This window comes from Camelus dromedarius, chromosome 6 (genome assembly GCF_036321535.1).
Source record: "Camelus dromedarius isolate mCamDro1 chromosome 6, mCamDro1.pat, whole genome shotgun sequence".
NCBI classification, from domain to species: Eukaryota; Metazoa; Chordata; class Mammalia; order Artiodactyla; family Camelidae; genus Camelus; species Camelus dromedarius.
The window spans coordinates 22841528-22866821 of record NC_087441.1 but is presented as its reverse complement, the minus strand read 5'-3'; positions in this window follow the sequence as shown (position 1 = coordinate 22866821).

Below are 25294 nucleotides of genomic sequence, written 5' to 3'. Positions count from 1 at the left end.
TGTATTAGCACCTAGTTAACCCTAGGCACACAGCATGCCCTCAAAAATATCAAGGTTAAAAAATATAAAATCAAGATGATGGTGTAATTAGGTACCATTTTAACAGAATGACTTATACTTTTAATAAGAGATAAAACTTTATTTTTAATATTTATATCTATTAGTCATTTAAAAAAGGAAATCAGAAGAAGATAGCACAAAATTTCTCAAGAACATTATTTTCATATTATAATATTTGATAAGAAGCAATTTATTCCAAAGTGTCAGCCAGTCAGTTTAAAAATCCATCTGGTCCAAAACCTGAAAAATTGTAACAAACAAATAAAACAGTGTTTTTAAAAGGGAGATTCAAGTATTGTTGTGTTATTACTACTGCTTTATTTCAAATTCTGATTTTGATTTGGAGGAGCAGAGACTATGAGAAAAGGAAATAAGGTGACAGATAAAACGGCTAAGACAAAAGATAAATTATACTTTTTAAATAAAAAACTAACTGCAAAGTACTATATATAAAAATAAAATAGATAAGCAACAAGGTCCTACTGTACAGCACAGTGAACTATATTCAGTATCTTATAATAAGCTATAATGGATATATAATTGAAAATAAATACATATATGTATAACTGAATCACTTTGCTGTACACCAGAAATTAACACATATAAATAAACTATACTTTAATAAACTAACTTAAAAATTGATAATAAAAAAAACTACCTTAAAAATTGACATGTGTTGAATAGAAAAACAAGATTGTACTGTATAGCACAGGGAAATATATACAGGATCTTGTGATGGCTCACGGCGAAAGAGAATGTGACAATGAATGCATGTATGTTCAGGTATAACTGAAAAATTGTGCTCTACACTGGAATTTGACACAACATTGTAAAATGACTATAACTCAATAAAAAAATGTTAAAATAAAATAAAATAAACTATGAAAAAAATTGACATGTGTTTTCTATATAGGTATATAAATATGAAAATTCATCTTCTAGTTCAAAATTCTGGTTCTAGAGTCAATTAGTATGTGTAGAGTACTCACTACGTCGGGGCAGGTTGAAGGAATTTTACATACTCCAACTCCTGTCACTCTAATTAGCTGATATAGGGGCCGTAGTTTTGAACGCTAAACATCTGAAAGGCCTCTGAGGGCTGGTCAGGAATTCTAGAAGAACAGTTACCTGTCACTAATGAACTCATTGTATGCTTTACACAGGCCCTCAAAACCATAAAGGACAAAAGAAATGTTTCAAGGTCTTATCTTGTTATGCGGTTTCTATTCTAGGAATTTCTCTTTTTGGTGTTATTTTATGATTTGATGATAGGGTGACATAACGATCATTTCCAATAAGGTTCACCAACACCAGCATGATCTAGCAGCAATCCGGACCAAGTTTAGCCATCAAAGCATTCCTCGGAAGCAGCAGGCAGCCTGGACTCTGCTCTGGCCCTTTCCCACCCCTCTGCATCCTTCACTACCCCTCCCTCTGCCAGGAAGCTTCTCCTCCAAGCATCTTCCTCCTCCATTTTGCTTAAAAATGCAGAGGCCTGCTCGGCCTATTTAAAATTATACCCCACTCTCTCCTTGATTTCCATTACCCTGCTTTATTTTTCCCACAGCACTCATGACCTTACAACCTACTATACAATATCCCCTTTCTGCTGTTATTTTCATTGTTTGCCTGCTTCTGTACCACAGTGCAGACTTCCCTACAGCGGGGATCTTGGTCTTTTTGTTCACTGAGATACCTCAAAAATTTAAGAGGTATCTGGCATAAAATAAGTGTTCAATATATATTACTTAAGCTTTTTTTAAAAGAGGAATGAAATAAAGCAAGATATAATCTGAGCAAAAAGGTAAACCTAAAACCAAAATTTCTTTATATTCTTTCAGGTTGGGGGAAATTTTAAATCCAAGCAGTTAACACAGAATCTTAGGAAAGTTCTCAAGAATCTAAAACTTTTCTCTTGTCACATAATTATAGGAATACAAAAGCCTTTCCAATGCATCTTTCTTACTCAAGCATCTTCCAACTCAGTAATTCCAGAAACACCGAAACATTCTTAACATTCCACATAAATCCCTTGTTACACAGGTTTTCAACAGGGAATTATAAGAAAATCAACTACGCCAATATTTTTAACCCCTAACTCCAAATGATGTTTTGTAAAGATTAGAAACAGTACACTGAAAGACTCAGCATATTATAGATACTTGAATTAAAAATTATCAATGCTTTATGGAATTGGAATAGAAAAAAAATCAGTGACTGATTTTCCACTGAGGAAAAAGTAGGGAAAACTTGACTCCCTCAACATCATCTGACAATCTGGAATTGCTGGTGTTCTACCTAAACCAGTAAATCCTCGGGGGAAAGGTGCTGACTAAAAAGCTAAATTCATTAATTCAAAAAATAATTTGAGTATGGACTTACAAATGCTAAGATCTGTCCCAGATTCTGGGTTTTACAGTCTTGAGCAAATAAGACATGATTCCACCTTCACGAAGCTTACAATTTTGAAAGAAATGTTTCTCCACACAACTACTTTTGCACAATCACACAGATTAGTACCAAGAGGGAGGGAGTACTGGTGCACTCAAATATCAACTGTCTGAGCCCATGAAGAATTTTAATGAAAACAGAGCATATGACTGCCTGCAAGAAAAAAAAATTATGAAACAGGAGAGTGCTTTGATGTGAATGTTGTCCTTTTCGTGTCAAAATAGTGATGTGCGGTTCTTCAAAGTATCTGGGATGAAAGAACAAGATCTTGGCTCCTCATCTGCCTCCACTAGGGAGCAGCATTCAAGTGTCAGCCTCTCCTTTCTGTACTAATCACTCAAGAAGAGTGAGTCACTGAAGGACCAGTACTGGTTACCAAAATGAATATATTTTGTTCTGTAGCTTCCTGTCCCAGGGGCAAAAATACGAAACAAAACAAAACAAAACAAAAAATGGAGCAACGTACAGCACAAAATATTCAACTCAAGGCATCACGCCAAGAAAGCAACAGAAAGTTTTATACTTGAGCCAAAGGCTTCTTGGTTTCTTTTAAAAATTTAAATCGTGACAATTATCTTGATGTTTCTGGATGAATCAGATCTGTCCGCGGAACAAAAGCTTGCTCAGGAGTTCTGTATACTTTGAGGAATAATTATTTCCTAAGCTTATTCACTTTTTTAAGAAAGCAGCTTACCGATTTAGAAGCTAATGTGCTTGAGTGAAAACATTTGTAATCAGTCAACCTACAGAGGCATCTAGCTAGAAACATCAATTGAAAAAAAGAAAAAGGATTCTAAGAGGAAAAGGAACTTAAAAACTCATCCCATTAAAAACAATATTTTTAATGTTCTCTCTTACATTTCTCTTCCAACTTTGTGGTCCAGAGGGCTGCCAAAATTTTCAAAGTCATCACTACTTTATAGAACTTGTATTTAATAACACCACTGAGTGACACTCAAGTCTCTCCAATGACTATTTTATTCTTTCCCTCTTGATGTAACTATATTAGTAAATAGCACATAATACACTGATAAGTCTATTTTAATAGCTGATAACCAATAACTTATATTTTACTTTTCTAGCACATAAATACAAATTATTGCTCAGTAACTATAAAGATGCATTGTTCAATCTAGGGGTGTTTTCATTTATCTATTGCTGCATAGCAAACCACCCTAAAACTCAGTGGCTTAAAAAACAATTGCTGTACAACAAGGACCTACTGTATAGCACAGGGAACTATATTCAGTATCTTGTAATAACCGTTAACAGAAAAGAATCTGAAAAAGACTATATATATATATATATATATACACACACACACACACACACAGATATATATGTATAACTGAATCACTTTGCTATACACCTGAAACTAACACAACATTGTAAATCAACTATACTTCAACTTTTCAAAAGCCACTATTGTTTTATTGCTTACAATTCTGCCATCTAGGCTGGGCTCAGCTGGGCAACTCTTCCGTTCAGCTCATGCTGCCAGTCGTCACAGGAGGCTGCATGGAGTTGTCAGGGACCAGCTAGGACACCAGAAGGAAGAGCCAGGCCTTTCTCTCTCCATGTAGTAGTCCCAGGGCCTCTCTCCAGCCACATGCCCTCTCCATTAGGGTATCTGGGCTTATTAAAGCCTAGGTCTGAAATTTACACAGTGTTACTTCTGCTGATTCTGCCAGCTAATGTCTCAAACCAAATCCACGCCTAGGGGGAAGGGCCCACGCCATGGTGTGAATACCAGGAGGGGGAGTTTATTGGGAGCTCCCCAAGTAACAGACCATAAGGCCAGTTTATATTCTACCTTCCAAATAGATGAGGTGGCAGACAGAGTAGAAGGTAAGATGAATATAATCAACCACAAAATAGCATAACTGAACAGATTTGGTGTAAAAATTTGTATCTTAATATACTGTGGGGTGTTTTTTTTAAGATCATTAAACTGGTGTATTGGTAAACTAAGAAGCAGCTTCATAGAGAAGCTTTCTTAGCCATTATTTATTACGTATTACATAATCCTCAAGAAGCTGAACAAGGAGAATGACACACCAGGTTATTGCAGAAAAGTGTAGACACTCCACCCGCATGGGCCATTAGGATGACAGTCAGGCTAACAAGCAGAATCGGTGGAGAGACAATGGTAGGCAGTGGCTTCTGTAAGCTTCTCCTGGTCCCTCACGGGGAAACACACAAGGGAACACCCTCATTCCACAGGCCATTTCTATTCAGTAGCTTTACTTCCTCAGGTCAATGAAGTCATTCCGAAACTTGGTACTCTACGGATTGTCCATTAATTAGACCTACATATGATATAGATCTTTCTTTCCTTCTATAAGGTCACTGAAAGAAACATGAAATTCTATTTCTGAAAGGTTTTGTGTGGGTCTTGTTTAATTTGAGCAAATTAGATCTATTGTAACACCACTGTTTTACATTCCCTCATATTTTGATAACATGCCACAAAACTTATCTCACAACTACACATGCCAACCAACTTAATGTAATATCCAACATTTCCAAAGGAAAAAATTATAAATTACAACTGACTTTTACTGGCATTTCTTTAGTTTTCTCTAAATGTTGACTAGTCCTTTTCTTTTATTCTTTAAATTTGGGGAGGATATCTTAGAAAAAAGAGAAAAAGTAAAAAGGTTAAGTAGCACAAATAAATCTATTTGAAGAAATTCACAGAATATGTTTTCCAAAATTTAACATATGGAGCATAATGTGTCATGACATTACTTTTCCTTTTTATTTCTAAACATCTACTAAAATGATTTTACTTCTGCAATAGGCAAGATTCTTTCATCAAACCAACTGGTCCAATTAGCATTTACATCATTTAAAATTGTGACACAAGTTAACAAAATATAAGGTCTAAAGTAAAAACAATGAAACATCAACACTCACATCACTGAAACCTTGTCTTCTCTTTCTTGATGCTGTAGCTTCTTTAGATGAAAGGTGAATGGAAAAGGAGTGATTCTCAAGGAAGAGGAAGAATAGTAACATGGTTCTAGAGGAGAACTATAAACTCATCTAAAGGATTTGTTGTCTAACAAAGTTCTATGAAGACAATGGACAGAAATGTCAGTCATTATATTCACCACTGACAACATACTTACATAAGCAAACTTTCTGTTAAGTCAATAGGAGACACTGATCCAAAATCACAATAAGTCTCAGATGCCGCGATACCACTGAACGAAAACTGAGATGGACAGAGAAACTCATGCTTTGCTCCCAGGATGCCATCCCATATATAGGATTAGACTGAATATGTATACAATCATTTTAAACTTTTGGGGGTGGAGGTTAAAAGATTTTTACCTAAATTTAAAGTAACACAATAAGTATGCTCAATGTCAACACTGCCTTCCCATCCTTCATGTTACCAAGACAGAACATCAGTGCCTAACAGTATCATGTGGTGGTTGACGGTCCTTAAAGAACTTCCACTTCAGTCTTCTTTGGTTTGTGAAATAAGATTTATTATCTAGTGTTTACATTTGCCTAAAATGTATCAGCCGTACCTCATAGAATTTGAAAGAAATTAATTTATGACTGTATCACAGAACTTTAAACACACCAATTTTCTAAGACATCATTAATTACAAATCCAGACAATAAGATTATAAGTTTCCATTCATATCATTTTTATGAAGATGCAGTTACTAAGTAAGAATAATTCAAGTAAGAACATTAGAACTGGTTGAGACGAAGCAAAAGAAGGGTACAAATACTTGGGAAATACACAGTACGACACAAAGTAGTCATCACCATTATCACTCTCCAAATGATGGAAAACGCCAACTATGAAAAGGAAGACACCCAAAAGTGTGGGTAGAATTTCTAACAGAAAGGCCATTGTTTACCCATAAGTTTCACACTTTAAAAATAGGAACACCTGCCAGATAATTAAATACACCCACATGCAGAGTGTTCCACTGCTTTTTTTTTTTCCTTAATTTTAATTACCACCATTTATTATAATCACCAACAGGTAATTTTCTGAGCAACATAAGATCAGCATTGGAATTGGGGGAATCTAAAGAGTCAAACTTAGTTCAAGCCACCACTCTTGGATGACCAGTTGCACACATGCTGCTCACAGGAAGAAACTGATGGGCGTCAAAATTTCCTCTGCATTTTCTTGCCTGCATAGCAATGCAGCTACTGCAGAGTCAAGAGCAGTGACTGCACTGGGGCACAGATAAATCAGATTGCTCAGTGAAATTAGGGTTACGAAGGTGTAACTTATCATTTCTTCATCCTGCACCCAAGCCAATTTGGCTTTCCACACCCTAGTCCAATTAGGTGATATCTATCTTCAAGCATTTAAGCCCCACTAGAAGCCTCATCTTTAACCTTTTACAAAGTATTGATACTACTGGAAATTTTTTTAATGCCACAAACAAATATAACACTTCTTTCTCAGGACAGAAATAAACTGTGTTTTGAATAAATTTTTAAAGCTAAGATTCTCCATACCAGAAATCCTCAACCCACAGCGATATTTTACATTACAGTACAGCACTCACGATATTAAATCTGCATATATACATGTATTTAAACACAGGTATATTTAAAACACACTAGAATACATATTCAGTAAGTTTCATGAAACACACCTTACCTTTACTATTTATGAGACCCTTCAATATTTTCTATTCTATTTTTTAATCTTTTTTTTAAATTACAGTATAGGTAATTTACAAGGTTGTATTAGTTTTGGGTGTACAGTCTATTTCTTTTTTATATTGCTCACGAGCCCTAATTTGGTTTTCACAACCCACTAATTGGTCAGCAACCAGAGTTTGGAAAACTCTATACAAATACCAATTCTGTAGTTCTTCAGAAAAATCACTCCTGTGCCGATCAGTGTCAGCATGACATTCCCAGCAGACAAGAGAAAAGAGACACTCCAAAAAGGTGACTGATAAACAGGACTCTTTCTGAAAAATGAATGAAACAGGCCACAGGACATCCAGAGTGGATGAGCGCTAACCACACTTCCCTAAAAGCAAATCGGTCGCTTATCACTGCATTGCAAGTACTCCACAACAGGAGTTTGGACAGGAAAATGGAAACTTAAACACAACTATTTTTTTCTCATTATGTAGGCAGGACATTTTAACTGATAATACCTAGTGCTGAAGAGGATATGGGAAAGTGTGTGCATGCTGTTATCAGGACTGTAATTTTGTACAGCCGTTTGTGAGAGCAATTTGGGAGAGCCCATAACTAAATTTTAAACACGCATACCCTCCGGACCCAGCAATTCTTCTAGTAATTTGTGCCAGGCTCTCAGGGATGCACAGAGACACATATATGTTTAAAGACACTGCTCATCGGTGAGGAAATATTTATGGTATAATCACATTTTTTTTTTAGTTATATAAAGAAATGTGAAAAAGGCGAGGTGTTTCCCTATCACTGCTTCTCAATGGGATGCTATTGGCAGTCTGGGTAGGATATTTTTGTCATCAACAGCCCCTACAAATTTAAAAATACTCCCTAGGGGAGTGTGGTATCATTCTTAATTGAGAAAACCACTATTCCATGTGTACAGCAGAGAAAAGAATAAAAAAAAAAAGATGTTACAAGAAAAAAAAAATAAAAGAAAGCACGTTACAGAACCATACACATAGTATGACTGTAACTACATGAAAATAAATCAACCACATCAGTGTGTGTGCACGTGAATGTATTCAATTTGGAGACTTGCGAAGAGATTTACAGATTCTGCTCTATGAGCCCCAATATTGTTTGATTTTTAAAAAGAAAAAGAATTTTTTTCTGTATTCGTGGTTTAATTTTATTCGGTTAACAATATTTTATTTGGGGGAACTAAACTCCATAATATATTCACACACCTTACGTGGCTGTTTTGAGAACTAGGTTTGAGCAGAGCCTAGGAGCAATCTATAAAACAGGGAAGGGAAGAGACCAAGAAGAATGCACATGTTTCTAATGACACGCTTGAGTCACAAAAGTCCTATTCCTTTCTTATTAAAGAGACAAGATCTTTCTTTAGTGTGGTAATTAAGCACACATAAAAAAGACAATTAAAATGTGGAAATGAAACACTAGCATTACTTAGTGTTTCAAATCCACACTGTCGCCCTCTTCCCATAAAACCTGTAAAAATATTACTCTAACCTCCATATCCAGCCTGTATTTCATGCTCTCTTTTATTCTGGGGAGCAGCTGGTCTCCCCGCCTGCTTCGCCAGACCGGAAGCTCTGTGAGGCCAGAGGCCAGAGGCCAGGTCCAATCCACTGGTCACTCTCCACTCTCCCTTGAAAAGCTATTGCTTAGTAAAAGGCTGTTGAATGATGATTTTTTTTTTATTCTGTGAAACCATATACCTAAGTCGGCATGAGTTTTAACTAGCTTATAGTTTTGAGACAAGTCAGAGAAAAAAATGGATCATACTCAATCACAATAGTTGAACACAAAAGTACAATTGGCCTTTTCTTTCTACTATAATGAATACTAAGTTTTTTCCATTTTAATAACTTTAGTAACTTTGATAGTAAAAGAATTAAGCAAAGCCACATGATGTACTATCATCTTATGTGAGCAATTATTCAAAAGGATTATATCCAAATAAAATCAGCAGAATAATAATAGCATTCTGGCGCACACAATCCAGTGCCAATCCAGACCCATTCTCTCCTTCTTACTAACACAGCACCAACTGCCTTCCAGGGCAGCCACATGCCCAGATAAAAATGCAAGAAGACCCCCTTGTAGCTGGCGGTGGACATACGCAGTTCTCATCAATGTGACGTAGGCAAAAGTCGCCAGAGATTATATCCCCAAAGAGGACTAGGAGAAAGCCTTCCCCTCTTTGCTCTTCTTTCTGCTGTGAGTAAGTCCTGGAGATGCAGCAGCCAACTTGTGACTCTAAGGAGGAAACCCCATGGCCAAGATGGGCCCCCAAAACAGAAAGAGCCTTGTCCTTAATAGCTGTGGTGAGCAGCTGCGTGACCCCGGACTGCCTACCTGCCCGACCTTCTGTTACCTGAGAAAAATAAACGTCTGTTTACCCCAGTGGAGGGGTTTTCAGTTGCAGCCAAAAACCCTCCTAGTGATATGGTATCTATGGGGGCAGAGATCAGCCACACCCTCAGCACTGAATCCTGCGGCTGAGACTGTAAGAGCGTCGAGAATTATATGGGGGAATGGAAGCTCTGGTCCAGGGGATAAAACCACACATAAAGGAGGAGCGCTGGCAGAGGAAGGAGCCCGTGCCCACTGTGCTGACTGATACACACAGGCGCTGGTGATCCGCTTCTGCCACTCACCCTAAAATAGAACCAGCATTCCTCTGATCTGGACTGGTATATGCCAAGGCCTCCCTCTCTTGGCAACTTCTTTTGGAGTTGAGCACGCCGTAGATCATGTCAGTAGCACATCCTAATCAGCCAGCTAAGAAAACATCATTAAGGAATCTGAGGCAGGCTCTCAACACCACAAACTGTCCTGAGAACAACTAAGGAAAACATCACGTTTCCCTCCATACCTTGTTTTAATTACCCATTTCCACATTTATCAGCTGTAACAATTCTCATTTATAGAGGATTTCAGCCTGACTTACTATTGCTTCAGTCTGTATGCACTGTCCTTCACCCTGTAAGCAGACATACACACACGCTCTCTTCCATTTTAGCTCACAGGTGCTGTTCTACTGTTTGAACTGGATTTCCACGCTGACCATACTCATGCATAACTGGGCAATCACACTCACTAATGAGTGCTTCTGAGAAGGCTGCATGATTTACAACCAAACAGCAACAGCAAGGCATCTACATCAAGGTGCCTGAAAAAAAAAATAATCAACACAGGTTTTGTTCTGTCAGAAAAGCACAGTTTACAGATCTGAAGTTTTTGGGGTTTTTTATTGACATTTTAATTACCTATTCCATAATTTTTAAAAGGAATTCATATACATTTTCAGAAAAGTTTTATAAGCAAATTATCAGAGGCCTTGGACAACATTAGACACTCGGGGCCAAAGACGACTCCTTATGAAGAGGGTTAAGAAAATCACTCCACTCTTCTGTAACAACTGTAAGTGGAAAGTAACCTTTAAAATTTGTATAAACATTTTTAAAAGAATTTTAATTTAAAAAAAAAGAAAGAAAGAAAATGATGCCACCCAACAAGGGCCAATGCCCTGCTAGCACTGTAGTTCCCAGCATAACGTCAGGACTAAAACCAATGCTTAATTTTTCTAAATAATACAAATTACCAAACATGAGAAAATTTAGATTTCATTCTCGTATTTCTAATGAAAGAAGGTTTATCTCTTACTACATTTGGTAACACATAGAGAAAGATAAGAAACACCAAGGCTGATCCACCCTGTCTCTATGAAAGAATGTCTTTAATTTCTATGTGGAAGTTGGAAGTTTCTAAAATGCCCCCAAACTATCTGGAAATCTAGGTAAAGAAAAAGTCTACAAATAATTTCAATGAGAAAACTGCAAAAAAAAAAAAAAAAAAAAAAAGAGCTTTAAGACATTTTTGGAAATGTGAAAAAAAAAAACCAACTCCTGAACATATCATTTAAGAAAGAGAATCTAATACAGCAAGCATAAAAATATCTTGGCAAAAATGTTTTGCTACGTACAGTCACCTCCTAAAACTGAAGCCTCTGGCTGTCACTGAGTTCTATCATGGTCTGTACAAGTCCTTTTAACTTTAAATTGGAATTAAGAGAACTTTAAGGTTCTTCTGTATAGCACAGAGAACTATGTTCAGTATCTTTAATAAAAAAAACATGGAAATGTATATATGTATACGCATGACTGGGACATTGTGCTGTACCCCGGAAACTGACACACTGTGATTGACCATACTTCAATTTAAAAAAGAGAGAATTTCAAGTTAATTTGACAAAATCTACTCTAGTGACAAGAGGATTTCATGTGGCCAGCAGGAAGGAGAACTTTGAGAATGTCCTCTCTCTTTTCTATTTACAGGTGTACCCTTGTCCTCACATACATCTTAGGTCTACAGCTACACTCAGAGCAAGACAGTCCTGGAGTCCGTCCTCAACATTTACACACTGACAAAGGGAAACAGAACAAGGAAGTAGCTTGAAATCACTCTCATACGTCTCCTGACCACCAGTGAAAGTATAAACAAATTTAAGACATTTCTGAATGGTGGCTGTGAAGGAAAACATTGCTCGACAACCAAAGAGAAGCCACGATAATCTTGGGTATCTCCCACCAAATTATGGATCCGGAGTTGAGAGAATGACGCTCTCACATCCAACAACTGACTCACTGATGATTTAAAGACAGAAGAATTACACAAAAACCCAGCATTAAAAATACTTCATAACACTTTTACTTATTATGTTAATTGAATATAATCTTAAATCAGGCAGGTACATAGCAGGTTAACTGAGAGCCATTTTCCCCGACCACACCCTTTCCAAAATACTTCACTTGTATAATATCTTTCTTTTACATAATACCTCACATTTTCCTTATTCCTTTGCTGATTCAAAATACGACATCTTATGTAAAAAGTCTGCATGACTGAAGACTCCAGACTTCCAGGGGTTTTACCCAGCAGTTTTAACTCCAACTAGCAGTGGGAACCACACCCACGTAATTCCCCTCCTGAGGTAGCACACTCAGGATGGGGACTATGTTTTTAAATCACTTGTTCACTTTTTACATTTCCTCTACCTCTTAATTAGATGATGCTGGAACATCTAAGGTTTCAAGGATCTATAACTTGAGTCTGAGCACAGAAAATTTCAGGCTGATGTGTATCTTAGTACTTCCACTCAAATATTTAAGGAATCAAATGCATAAACTTGATTACACAGAAATGTCTTTAAGAAGTATTCCTTCCTGGAACTCTGGGAAAGAAAAATATAGAACCCCAACCAGAGACTCAGAATGGCAGATTTATTCATTCGCACATAACCTCTTAATTTATAAACACCATGGGAACTACTTTAAATTTATCCACATATTTTCAAAATTCCAATGTTTAATGATGTTTAATCAAAAAATTAAAATGGTTAAACATGCGAAAATTTAAATTTCATTTCCCATATTATAAATTTGCCTTTTATTACATTTGTTAACTGCGGTGAACAGTGATAAGAAAAACCAGGACTGATCTTATGAAATCATGTCTTAATTTTCTGGCTAGAAATTTGAAGTTTCTAGAATGTCCCTGAGCTACATGGAGAAAGAATTAAATTTAGGTAGGAAAAAGAATCAAATAATTTCAAGGAGAAAACAAATTTATTCCTAGAATAAGCCTGTTTTTCAAAAAAAGATCTTAAAATAAATGACAGTCCTTTATGTTAAATAAATATAACTTTATGAAAAACAAAAACAGGAATAAGTACCATAGCTTCCATAGTTCTTTTTTTTCTGATCTCAAAGTTTTCCAGATTATCATTAAGTAATGTTACAAGTATAGTTTAATCGTAATCCATATAAGAAAAATTCAATTTAAGGTCACAATATTACTCTTTTCTTACCAGAGAGACACACTAAGGTACTAACAGAGATGTTACTATCCTGGTCTTTGGGAAACCATTGTTTTGAACTGACAGTTGTTTCATTTGTCATTGTTTGGAATTTTATGACAACATACCATGATCTGATGTACTATTCTCCATCCCCCCAGGCTTGGGGTTGGGGACAGTCCTTAGTCTTATGTACTATATTATGGTTCCTTTAATGGAGATTCATAGTCATTTGACTCTCCTCCTCCCATCTCTTCTCATTTCAAACAAACAAGTGAGTCACTCACGAATGCTGCAAGACTGGCTACTCATATTTTGGATGCTTGAGCATTTTGTTCAAACAAGCATGGGTATATGATGATTATTAATATATCCTAGTAGAATCACTAATAGGCTTAACAGGTTGAACAGGATCTTATGCAGAATATTCAAGACTTAAGAAAAAGCAACCTCTCCTAGAAGTGGGGGAAGAAAACCCCAAATCAGTCACATGCCTGTACATGGCTTAAGAACACCTTTCATGGAACTCTCCTACACCACTGGAATTAATATATATTTGTAAAACATTTCTGGAGGGAACTTAGGTAACATAACAAAAACCTCCTTTAAAAATACAGCTGGCTATCAGTAACCCAGAGATTCTACTTCTAACAATTCATTCTAAGGAAATAATGGCCAAGTATATAAAGATACATGTGCAAATACGTTCATTGAGCCCATGTTTAAAATAGGAGGAGGAGGGCGAAAAGGAAGGGGAGAAGAGAGAGAGATTAAATGTCCAGTAATAAGGGGATGGATTAAGTAATATATATTTCCCTGTAATGGAAGACTATGCAGGTATTAAAATAATGTATAGTTAATAAGAGCGAAAGATGTCATGAAAAAAGAGCAAGTAACAAAACAGCATGTGCAATATGCTATCACTGCATATAGCTGAGTATATTAAAAGTTCTAGGTCAGTCTATACAAGAAATGTTCATTTTTTTGTGGGGGTGATGAGGTTATAAGCATTTCTTTTTCTTTCTTGATGCTTCTATGTTTCCTTGAAAATGTCTCTATGAACTATTTTAAAGTCCAGCTTTATCTGGCCATGACTGGTAAAGTCACATCTGAATAAATATTTGGCAAATTGAAAAACAAAAAAATACTTAATAGGAAATAGTTCGCTGTGGTATCCAAGCGACCAAGATACATTTCACACGGGCCATCTAGTACCAGACTATGACCCAGAAGATGCTGTCAATGTGTTTGCCAGCCTCTCTGGTTCTTTCTGGTCACACTTACTGTTCATTTTAGTGCATTTCCTTTCAAGTTCTTTCCAATATCAGTCAGAGCTAAACTCTTTCCTTCAACAGAAATATAGTGACAAATTCAGCCAACTAGCTGACTAGCAACACAAGCTAGTAGGAGCAAGTCCTAGGTCGCAGGAAGCTCGCAGATTCATTTGGGGAAACAGGCACACATGCCTAAAATTACAGTAACGTGGGGCTCAAGAGAGGCACACACAGACTACGAACTGAGCGAGAGTGGAATCGGAAACTGCCCTGAGAAATGGAGAATTATCTGTCAAAGGACTCAAAACTTCAGGATGAAGCTAAATGCTAAACAACCTCAATAAACAGAAAATACAGCTTGACTCTAGTTATGCTGAAATCTGTATTAGTGAGGGTTCTCCAAAGAAACAGAAGCAATAGGGTGTGTGTTGGGGGGGGCACATGTGCACGTGTCCATCCGTCTATCTATTTATTTTAAGGAATTGGTTCATGCAAGTGTTGGGGCTAGCAGGTCTGAAATCTGCAGGGCAAACTGGCAGGTTGGAAGCCTAGGGAAGAGCTGATACTGCAGGCTGGACAAAGAACTGCCCCTTCCACTGGGGACCTCAGTCTTTTTATCTTAAGACCTTCAACTGATAGCATGAGAACTTTCAAACACATCATGGAGGGAACCCAGCTGTACTCAAAAGTCTACTGATTTAAACGTTATTCCCATCTGAGAAATATCTCCACAGTAACATCCTGACTGGTGTTTGACCAAATATCTGGGCACCACAGGTGCAAAGTTGACACATAAAATTAACTACCACAAAAGCCAAGTCAGAAAAGTACAGTAAGAGACAGATACAATAAAATTAGGAGTTCTTCAGCCCCTCATCCTCATTCATTTTATCAATTTTCCATCGTCTCTTTTCTTTCACCTAAATTCAGTGTTTATTTCTCAGGCTTCCTCTCTACTGACCTAGCGTGAGAGGAGGAGGGCTTTTGAAATCCTTACCTTCTGCACCATGTCGCAACAGAGAGCAACTTAACCTTCTAACAACACAGAATCTAATTCTTTGCAACATTTTATTTCTGTGGCTTCAAGTATCACCTCCATGCAGATTAAACCCAGAATCCATTTCAAAAGAATTCACATTGCCAACAGTATTCTGCTGAATATCCCTCTGCAGTCAAAAAGCTAACAAGGCTGTCCAACAGAACCAGTTCCTTCTTCCTGGCTTTGCAATGTCTGGACTGGCATCACCATGCTACAGGTCACCTACTCTCCAAACCTGTTCAGCAGGCCTGTCCTTTGTCCCTTACCACCCATGCCTAACCCACTGCCTGGCACATCACACCTACGAGCAGGTGAATGAATCAATGAATGTTGGACCCAGTCAGCTATCATTATGACAAATTCTATCCCAAAATATTGTCTCCTTTCTTTCTCTATTAGCATTTCACAAATACAAGCCAGACTCCATTATAACCTTACCCTTATTTTTCAACTCCTGTCTCAGTTTCCTATTTCATCACAAACATTACAACACTGAATCTCCTTAATGACAGGTATAATCCTACCACCTCTCTACTCAGACACCATTAGTTCCCCCATCCCCCACTGAGCTCAGCACCAAGTTTTTCCACTGAAGGACCAAGTCCCTCCCAATGTAAGCCCCAGGCTCTCTCTACTGTATTCAGTCATTCAGTGTTTAACAGTGTCAAGCTGGGGATGAAACCATCTGTAAAACAGTGCCAGCTCTCAAGGCACTTGATCTGCAAGGACACACACAGTAAAGAAGGAACACGACAAGACGTGCAGATGCTCTGAGATGAGTGGGTACAGGGTGCCATGAGAATGGGGAGAGAGGGGAGGCATGGGGAATGGGGAACAGGACACCCCACAGCTCAAACACCACCTTTTTGGAAGAGTCAGTAGATTCAGCCAGATTGACAAACTGCAGGAAAGGCCATGCAGTTAAAAATGGCAGCAATTCCAATTTGGGGGGTAAAAGTCAATGATGGATCAAAATATGTTTATATAACTACAGATACGGGAAAATCATCTGTTATCATCAAACACAACTCAAACACCACATCTAGTAGAATGTCTGATTACAAAATAAGGAGATGAATTACATACACACATACACACACACCCGCTAGGAATTGCTATATTCAGATCAATACCATCCTTTGAATATATGATCTTGAGACATTTATTTCAGAAATAAGTCTGGAAACTCTCACTTTATGTCTAAATTGGAACACCTGATGATCTTGAGCACACACCTTACCACCAGATTTTTTTTTTTTTTTGCCACATAAATTTGCCAAAAACAAAATCTACACTCCTCAAAGGACAGTTTCACAATAATGCCAATACTGCTCCACAACAAGGTGGGTACAAGGATTTTCACTGCATCGTGGCTTAAAATGGTAAAAATTGAGAAACACCCCAAATGTCTATCCATAGGAGAATGACTCAACAATGTGAAGGCGGCTGTGAGGACAGACACCAAAATGTTGACTGTGATTAACTCTGTAGAAGGGAGGAGGACTAGTGAATGTGGGAAATAAAATTCTGGAAACCCTGGAATCTTTTCAACAAGAATATAATCATACAACTAATACAAGAATACAAACCAAAAATATAAATGTGCTAACAGATTCCAGATTCAATTTTTTAAAAATTCAACAATGTTTTTAGCAACACCAACAACACTGGATGAAATATATACTCTCTCAACATGACTATTATGAAAAGAATGCTTTCATTGACATATACAGAATATTATTTTTGTCAAGTTTTTTAAAATGTCAAATTGCATCTTTCAATTTGCAACCATTAGTGTTCCAGAACTGCGTTCCATGGGAAAACGTGGAGCCCTCATTACCACTGCTGTCAATATTCCTTTAAATATGGCAATTCCTTAGCCGAGGCAAAGATCTAGAATTGCAAACCCAGACAGAGCTCTGAATGCAGGAACAGGCAAACAGAGTCCACTTCTGACCTTAGTTAACAACACAGCAGAATAAGAAAAACCAAAGGAGAATTTTAAAATGCCTATTCCTGGGCTGTTTCAGAGTTCCAAGTCCAAAAACAGTCCTGCAACAGTCCAAAAACAGAGTTCCAAGCCCAACTAATTTTTTAGTTGAAAGCCTTTTGTAGGCCAGTAGAAGGTATGTTCTACCATATAACAATGTCCTTCTCACTGCAATAAAAGAATATTTCTTTCTACAACTGGTCAATAGGAAATAGAAGGAAAAAAAGAGTCAAAAAAACAATGAAGCAACTTCTGGCATCGTTAAAAAAAAAAAACAGACTGAAATAATGGAAAACTTCAACACTAAGAACTGCTTTCTAGTCTACATCAAAATTTTAGATTTTCATAGGTTATGTCATCATGTGAAATAATGCAAAAGTCATCTAAGTGAAGCATCTGTTCTGCTGTATATTAAAAATTAAGGAGGATAGCATGACCATCACTCAACACAATATAATTTGTCTTGGAAAGAACTGAATGGAAATGCATATACTTGACACATTATTCTAAAGATCAGGGAAAGAAAAGGCAGATAAAATGTCAATGTTTGGTCAACCACAATGTTTTCAGTTCTCTTCTAGAATTTCATTCACTCACCAAATCCCAAGTAAGTCGAAACGCAAAGCAGCTAACAGAAAGAATTTCAGACCCTTTAATTACCTGTTCAAGGAATGTATTTCTATTTTGTTCATTGTCTTCTCTACTTTCATATCCTTTCCATACTCTCATGAACGTTAATTTAGAAAGGGAAATATCACTGAAGTATTGAAAACTGAAAAATACCTGTGATCTTCCAAACTCTCAGTTATATACCAACTGCCAATCGTGGTTGCATCTTGGGGAATTGGGCTATGAAGAAAGTTCATTACCTACGGAGGTCTATAGTTTTAACAGTTAATATTTAAGTATTCCTCTGAAATCAGAAAAACATTCTAATACCTCTGTTACAGACTGTATGAAAAACTCAGGATCACTAAGAAAGAACTCATTATAATGGACACATACCAAATATTAAACCAGCATGGACAGCCTCAACTTTTAGCAACACTCCAAGGGAAATATAATTCCCCTTTATTATCCAGAATAAAGAAATGTCAGCTGCATTCAATGACCAACGTCATAGTATATAATGAAATCACCAGAAATTCTTACCCGATTTGTCCATTCTATCTGATGTCAGTTCACAGCATCACAATGTGCGAAGTGGCTTAGGCATTTAAAGACAAACGAACACAAAAACCCTCTTTCTTTACTTTGGATTCCAGAGATCAGGTAATCTCATTCACCTACGTCTCAAATGAGGAAACTGCAGCGTAGAGGTGATGTAACTTGCCCAAGTGTCACAGTGTCAAGCACTAGAACATAAATCTTCAAAATTCCAACTCTTTCAACTTTACCCAAGGATACTACACTTGCATCTCTGTCCGAGCATCTGTGAGTATGTACACGCGAAGAATCTCAAATGGCACAGGCAGCTTCCATTCTTAGGGAATCAGCCTTTTGGTTGGACTTCAGAGATACGTAACGTGAAAAGCAAACCACTTTCTAATTTTTACTATTATTTAAGTAGAAAAGAGAGATATTTGGGAAGAAAGGGATTTTTAACTCGGCCCAGAAATACAGGTACCATTTTAGATGGATAGGGAGGAAAAGGCGGATCATTCCAGGATAGAATATAACTAGGAGCCTCATTCACATGTTCAGTTCAGCAGAGACACCACGCTTGGGGCCCTGGCCTATCAGAGCAGATGTCAGTCTTAATCTATTGCTGACCCAGTTGCTTACCGATTCTATATATGACATAAACAAAACACGTAGGGGCAAAAATAAGCAAGTTAGAGTCAAGGAGCAGTAACAAACAAACTAGCCTAGCTGGGGGGGGGGGGGGAGGGCAGTTAACACTAAAGAAAATAGGAGACAAACTTAGACATTTATTAATATGAATGAGAGTGTTAGATCTTTATAAGACTTACAGCTTGAAAAAAAATTTTTTTAAGATTTACCTCATTTGATCATCACCTAACTCGGAAGCTGGGCATTACAATCCTCCCATGTTGCAGAAAGGAAAACCAGAACAAGTGATGGGACTTGGTCAGCAAAGAGATGGAACTAAGAAGCCCATCTGCTGACCATAGGCAGTCATACAGTACATTAGAAAGTGCTTTTTATGTCAAGACTTTAGACTTTATTTTAAAGGTAAAGAGTTTTCAACTAAGAAGTCTGTTCTAAAAACATTCATCTGGAAGACAAGTGCAAGTGAACTTGATGAACCACGGAATGACTGAAGAGGGAAGACCCTTAAGAGAATGCTGAAACAACGTGACCCCAAAATGACAAGGCCTGGGTGAGGATGACAACGGGGCCCGTGTCTGATTATGATAGTGTGACAAGAGATGTATCTGTCTGGCCTTTGTCCTGGGTCCTGGCACAGAGCTTCCAGGACCCTTGGAATTTCCTAACGGACCCAGGTGATAGGAGTATTTTTTGATATTCATAGCAAGCCCCTTTCAGCCACACCTGAATTTACCTTAAAGGTGGGGGTTGGAACTACCCTGTGATTAGAGGGTTGCAACTTTCAGCCCCACCCAACTCTCCCACCCCACCCATCCCCTACCTTGAGGGAAGACAGAGGGACTGGAGATGGAGTTCAATTAATGATGACCAATGATTTAATGAATCATGCCTATATAATGGAACCTCCATTAAAAACCCTAAATGAGGAAATTCGGAGAGCTCCTGGTTGGTGAATGTGCCAGGAAGGTAGCACACCCCAACTCCATGGATACAGAAGCTTCTTCCACAGGATCCTTCCAAACCTCACCCTGTGTACTACTTCATCTGGCTGTCCTTCCATATCCTTTATTATAGCCCTTATAATAGACCAATAAACATAAGCAGGCATTTCCCTGAATTCTGTGAGCTTACAGCAACCTGAGGAGGGGGTGTGGGACCCCAATGTATAGCCAGTTGGTCAGAAATACAGGGGACAACCTGGGACTTGTAACTTGTATCTAAATGGGGGGTGGTCGTCTTGTGGAGCTGAATCCTTAACCTGTGGAGCTGAGCTAGCTCCAGGTAGTTAATGTCAGAATTGCTTAATGTAAGGTGAAAACCCACATGTGTGGTGTCAGAAGTATTGTGGGTGGTCATCCAGTCTTGGTGGTGATGTGGCACCTGCTCATGACCATTCAGGGGCTTTCTCTCTTCAATCAGCCCTCAGTAGAGTGCCTGCCCCACCCAGAAGACACCACATAGCCTTGAAAGAGAAAGAGAACCAGAATGCCCAGCTCCTATCTTTCCTCCTGGGACCTGTACCACATTTCAGAATGGTTTGAACAGGCTGTTAATCCAGCCTCTGTCCACCGTACTACTTTCATGGCCCTTCCAGGAACATGGTGGCCCTGTGATTCAGGCAACAGAATGAGAGAGAGCTCATTCAGGAAGAAGTTGTTCACTGGTTGGAGATGTAATGGAAGTGGGAAAGTCAAAGCTGCCCTTCAAGTCCTGGTCTGATGGCTAGAAGAATGGTGGTACCCCCAATAAAACAGGGAAGGTGCAGGAAGGATGGGGGGACTGCCCTGTACTTGAGAGTACAAAAACATACACATAAAAATGTCCAGGGGCTCCAGGCAAAGGGGGTGAATTGAATGCAAGCATCATATCTAGATCTCTCTCTCTCTCAAAGCCCCACTAAAACTATAGCCAAAAAAAAAAAAAAATTAAGAAGATGAAGAGAGTGGGAAAGAGGTGATGAGAAAACTTTGGAAGCTGGAATACAGAAGGTTGAGCAGTACCGGATACCAGACTGGAGACTTGATAAGGCCAATCCTGAAGCCACTTGGGGGGAAGTTAAGGGCCCACACTGTTTTCTCCCAGCTCAGGCACTGGTCCTCAGAAGCCCTGCTGAAAGCAAAGGCGAACTGATTTTCCTGGGAAGGGGGAACAGCTAAGACAAGGACTGGTTGAAAATGGCTTAAGCAGTCTAAACCTGACATTCCACCATCCAAGCTACTAGTGGCCACCCCTCCCCCACCCCGGCAGAAGGCTGGAGGTTAATTCTCAGCAGAGGTTAAAAAGGAAGGTTTCTGGCCTGAAAATACAAGGCACAGTTGAGAACCTACCAAAAGCAGAGAGATTAAGTAAACAGATGCAACACAAATGCTCAGACCCCAGCCTTCTTTCCACACAGTTTCTGAAAAGCTGAGAGCCTTACCCTCCAGCTAAGAGATTAGAAGAGTTTTCTCTGGAGAATCCGACCAGCCTATGATGACCTAACGTGACTGACAGCAGAGATTCCCCCACTAAATCTGCCTTCTCGGTTGACAAGCTCTGTCTAAACTCTCAGACCCTCAAATCAGCCTTTTCATTCCCCCATGTGTAAATGAGTAGACAACCAAAGACTACCAGACAGCTCAGAAAAACCACTAAAATAAAAAAGATACCAAAACAGAAACAGAAAAACAAACAAAAAACCACTTGCAAGAAATACCATTCAAGGTGAATAAAACTTTTAAAACTCATTAATATTCTCAGATAGATAAGAGGAGAGAATACATCAATAAACTAAGAGCAGGATGGTATATAAAGGAGCACGCAGGATAATGACACAAGAGCCCTTGCAAATTAAAAACCCAAGCAGAAAGGAAAAGCTCACCAGAAGAACTGGAAGAGAAAGAATAAGAAATACCTCAGGAAATAAGAGAACCAGAGAATGACATGGAAAAGCATAGAGCAAAGTTAGAGCTTGAGAATCGGTCCACAAGATCTAACATCTGAAAATATAAAGAAAGAAAATTAAGAATTAATTCAACAACTTTTTTCAGAACTAAAGCAAAATATCTTCTAGATTCAAAGAGCTCATCAAGTACCCAACAATATTAATTAAAACACACTCACACAGACATACACCCCAAAGGATACCACTGTGAAATATCAGAACACTGGGATTAAAGAGCTGACCCTAAAATCTTCTGGAGAGATTAAAAAAAGAAAAAAGCTAAATGCAAAGGATCAGGGATCAGAATGTCTTGAGCTTCTCAATACCAACACTGAAAACTGAAGACTAAAAGAACTCAAAGGGTAGTGTCTTTAAAGTAGAAAAAGTAAAGGAGTTTTAACCTAGAATTCCTATCCAGCAGAACTATCAACCAGACGAGAGGGCTGACATGCAAAAAATTTGCCTGACTTTCTTAAGAAGCCACCAGAGGCCAAGCTCCACCCAAAGAAAGGAGTAAACCAAGAGGAAGGTGTTGTAAGAGACAGACATCAACCAGAAAGAGAGGAAAACTCTATGACGGTGGTGAAGGAGACCACAGGGTGACAGTCCCATAACAGCCGCAGAGAAAAATCAACCCAGATTAAATGAGATCAGAGAGCTCCAGGAGAAACGTCTTCAAAAAAGAAGATATTGCTAGAATTCTTCAGATAAAAAGAAGGCATTGATAGAGTTTGAAGCAGAGATAGAAACAAACACACCAAAAAGGGCCATTATCAATGATAGGAAAAACAAAAAGTACACAGAAAAGGAAAAGTAATTGTGTTTGATGACATGATTCGGCTGTGAATAGTGTTCGCTGTCATAATACTGTAAACACTGAAGGCTGAACTAAAGAAAACTACAAGACAGGTGTAGGGAGGATGAGGGGGCGGGAGACACACGTGGGTAGTAGGGGGTGGACAGAGGGAAGAAAAAGGGCTAAACCCTCACCTGACAAAGTCAAAAGATAATACCTAAAGCTAAAAAACCTTGAAATCACAAAACCACCACGGTGTTTAGAGATAATGGAAGTAAGTTTCTTAAAAATCAGCTCAAAATGTAAATGACTACCCACATCCATGGGATTTTCACATGAGCCAATCCCCACTGCTCACTTCTACGTCCATGAAGCCAGCTCCACATTGAAGCAAATGTATACAGCATGAAATGAATCACCATAAATCCTCTACAGTCATAGGGAAAAGTCAAAGCAGGTAGTTTAACAGTCCCCTGGTAGTTACATTACCTTCAAATTCTGCAGTAACTATTAGCCAATAGAGAATTTTATCACTGCCTCCTCCTTATGATCTTCTTTCTCCTTCATAGGTATTCCTCTGACCACCTACCACTCAACAATAAGATTTAAAAATTAAATCATTTAATTATTATCTCTCACTCAGGAAAATAAAAACCCACAGTATATTAATAGGATACTTCATAATTACCTCCCCCTAAAATAAAAAAAATAAATAATAGGATACTTCAGCTTCGTCTAGACCCACACCACCACCTGATAGGTGATACGGGCTATTTCTAATATAAAATGGTTACAACAAAAATATCTGAACAAAAGGGGCACCATAAGGAATTCAGAACTCTTTCCAAGTCTTCCTGAAATAGTCACACGGGCTCAGCCTAAAGTATTATGACTCTCAAAACATGAAATATATTCCTTTTTAAGGATCTTGTATAGTAAAAATATTCCTAGATTATTCCTATTACCTCTTCTCCATTAGCCCAAATAACCAAGATAAAACTGAATACACCACTTTGATTGGAATTTCACCGTAAAAGCCTTAACATTTCTTAATTACGCTAAATATTAACTTCTGGCTCTTCAGATGTTTTCAATGAGAAAGTCTGAGAAATTTGCAAAGTGATTTCATAAGAAAAAAAAAAGATTACTGTTATTTGGCCCTGCCCCTTTAATATAAACAGATGTTTACGTAGCTAAGATTTAAATGACTAGAACAGTTTCCCAGACTCAGCATTTTTTACCTCTTCTTTTCTTTTTCTCTTCATTTTTATAGCTACAAAGGAAACTGTCAAGATTCATTTCTGGCTACAGACATGGGGAAGCCCAGCTCCAAATAACACAATCGTTGCACAGTTCTGAAAGCTTTTCATCGAATTTTTTTCAAAGTTCAAGTTAAAAAACAGAAGTTCATTTTCACTTTGGAAATCAAACTTGAAAGAAAAATGTGACCTCCCAGAATTTAATTCCTTCCCAAGGAACTCCTTCAGGAACATAAATTGTTAAGACATGGCCGCTTAGGGAAAACATTTTCAAGTCCTGTTTGACATGCGAAGCTACATGGAACTTGACAGGAATAATTTTTTTTAACACGCTCAAGTCTGTCTTTTCTTTACATGTTCAACACAACTTGAAAACATGTACTTTACCGAAAGCTTGTTGGATTCTATAAACAATTCAGATCATTTTACAGAGACTGCAGGGTGGAAGTGGGAAGGATCTTTAAGGCTTTACACACATATTGCTTATTAAAAAAAACACACACACAATCTCTGAACAGAAATCAAATGTAAATGCATGCTCATATAAAACAGAGGTAAGTAAAAGCAAATAATAATAATTATTATTATTATTATAACAAGAGGGCTTTTAAAACTGATAAAACTGTTGACCCTTATCCATTTAACTCTCCTAGAAAAAAATGTAAAAGAGCACTATAAGCAACCGCCTACTTAAACACTCAGATTTAAATGCTCTGCATACAGCTGCCAATTGCCCCACAAGAACCTGCAGGCTACTGGTGGCTTCACCTTTCCTGACCTGGCCTGGGACTCTCACCTGTAATGAGTGCCCACAGCCAAGATTCTGCTAAGCACAAGACCTAAAAACTGCTCAGTCCCATACACTCTAGCATCCTGGGAACCACCCTATCCCCTGCTTCCAAAGCTTCATACTCACATCTTGCTATCACAAAATCATTAAGTCTACTTCCCCTCGCCTACGAAAAAGGAATTTGGAGGCCTGATTTGTGCTATAGATGAAGCTAGGGTCACACGGCTTAGAGAAAGGGTTGGGAAGACAGGAAAATATGATCTTGTATCCTGGTTTTCATTCATAATCCATTTTCCCACAGCAAATTCTCAATGTGATGATTGGGCCCTGCGGCGCTGTGGGTCGGGGTATCTCTTATTTCAGGTTGAACAGGATTTTGGGGGTTGCCCTGTGCCT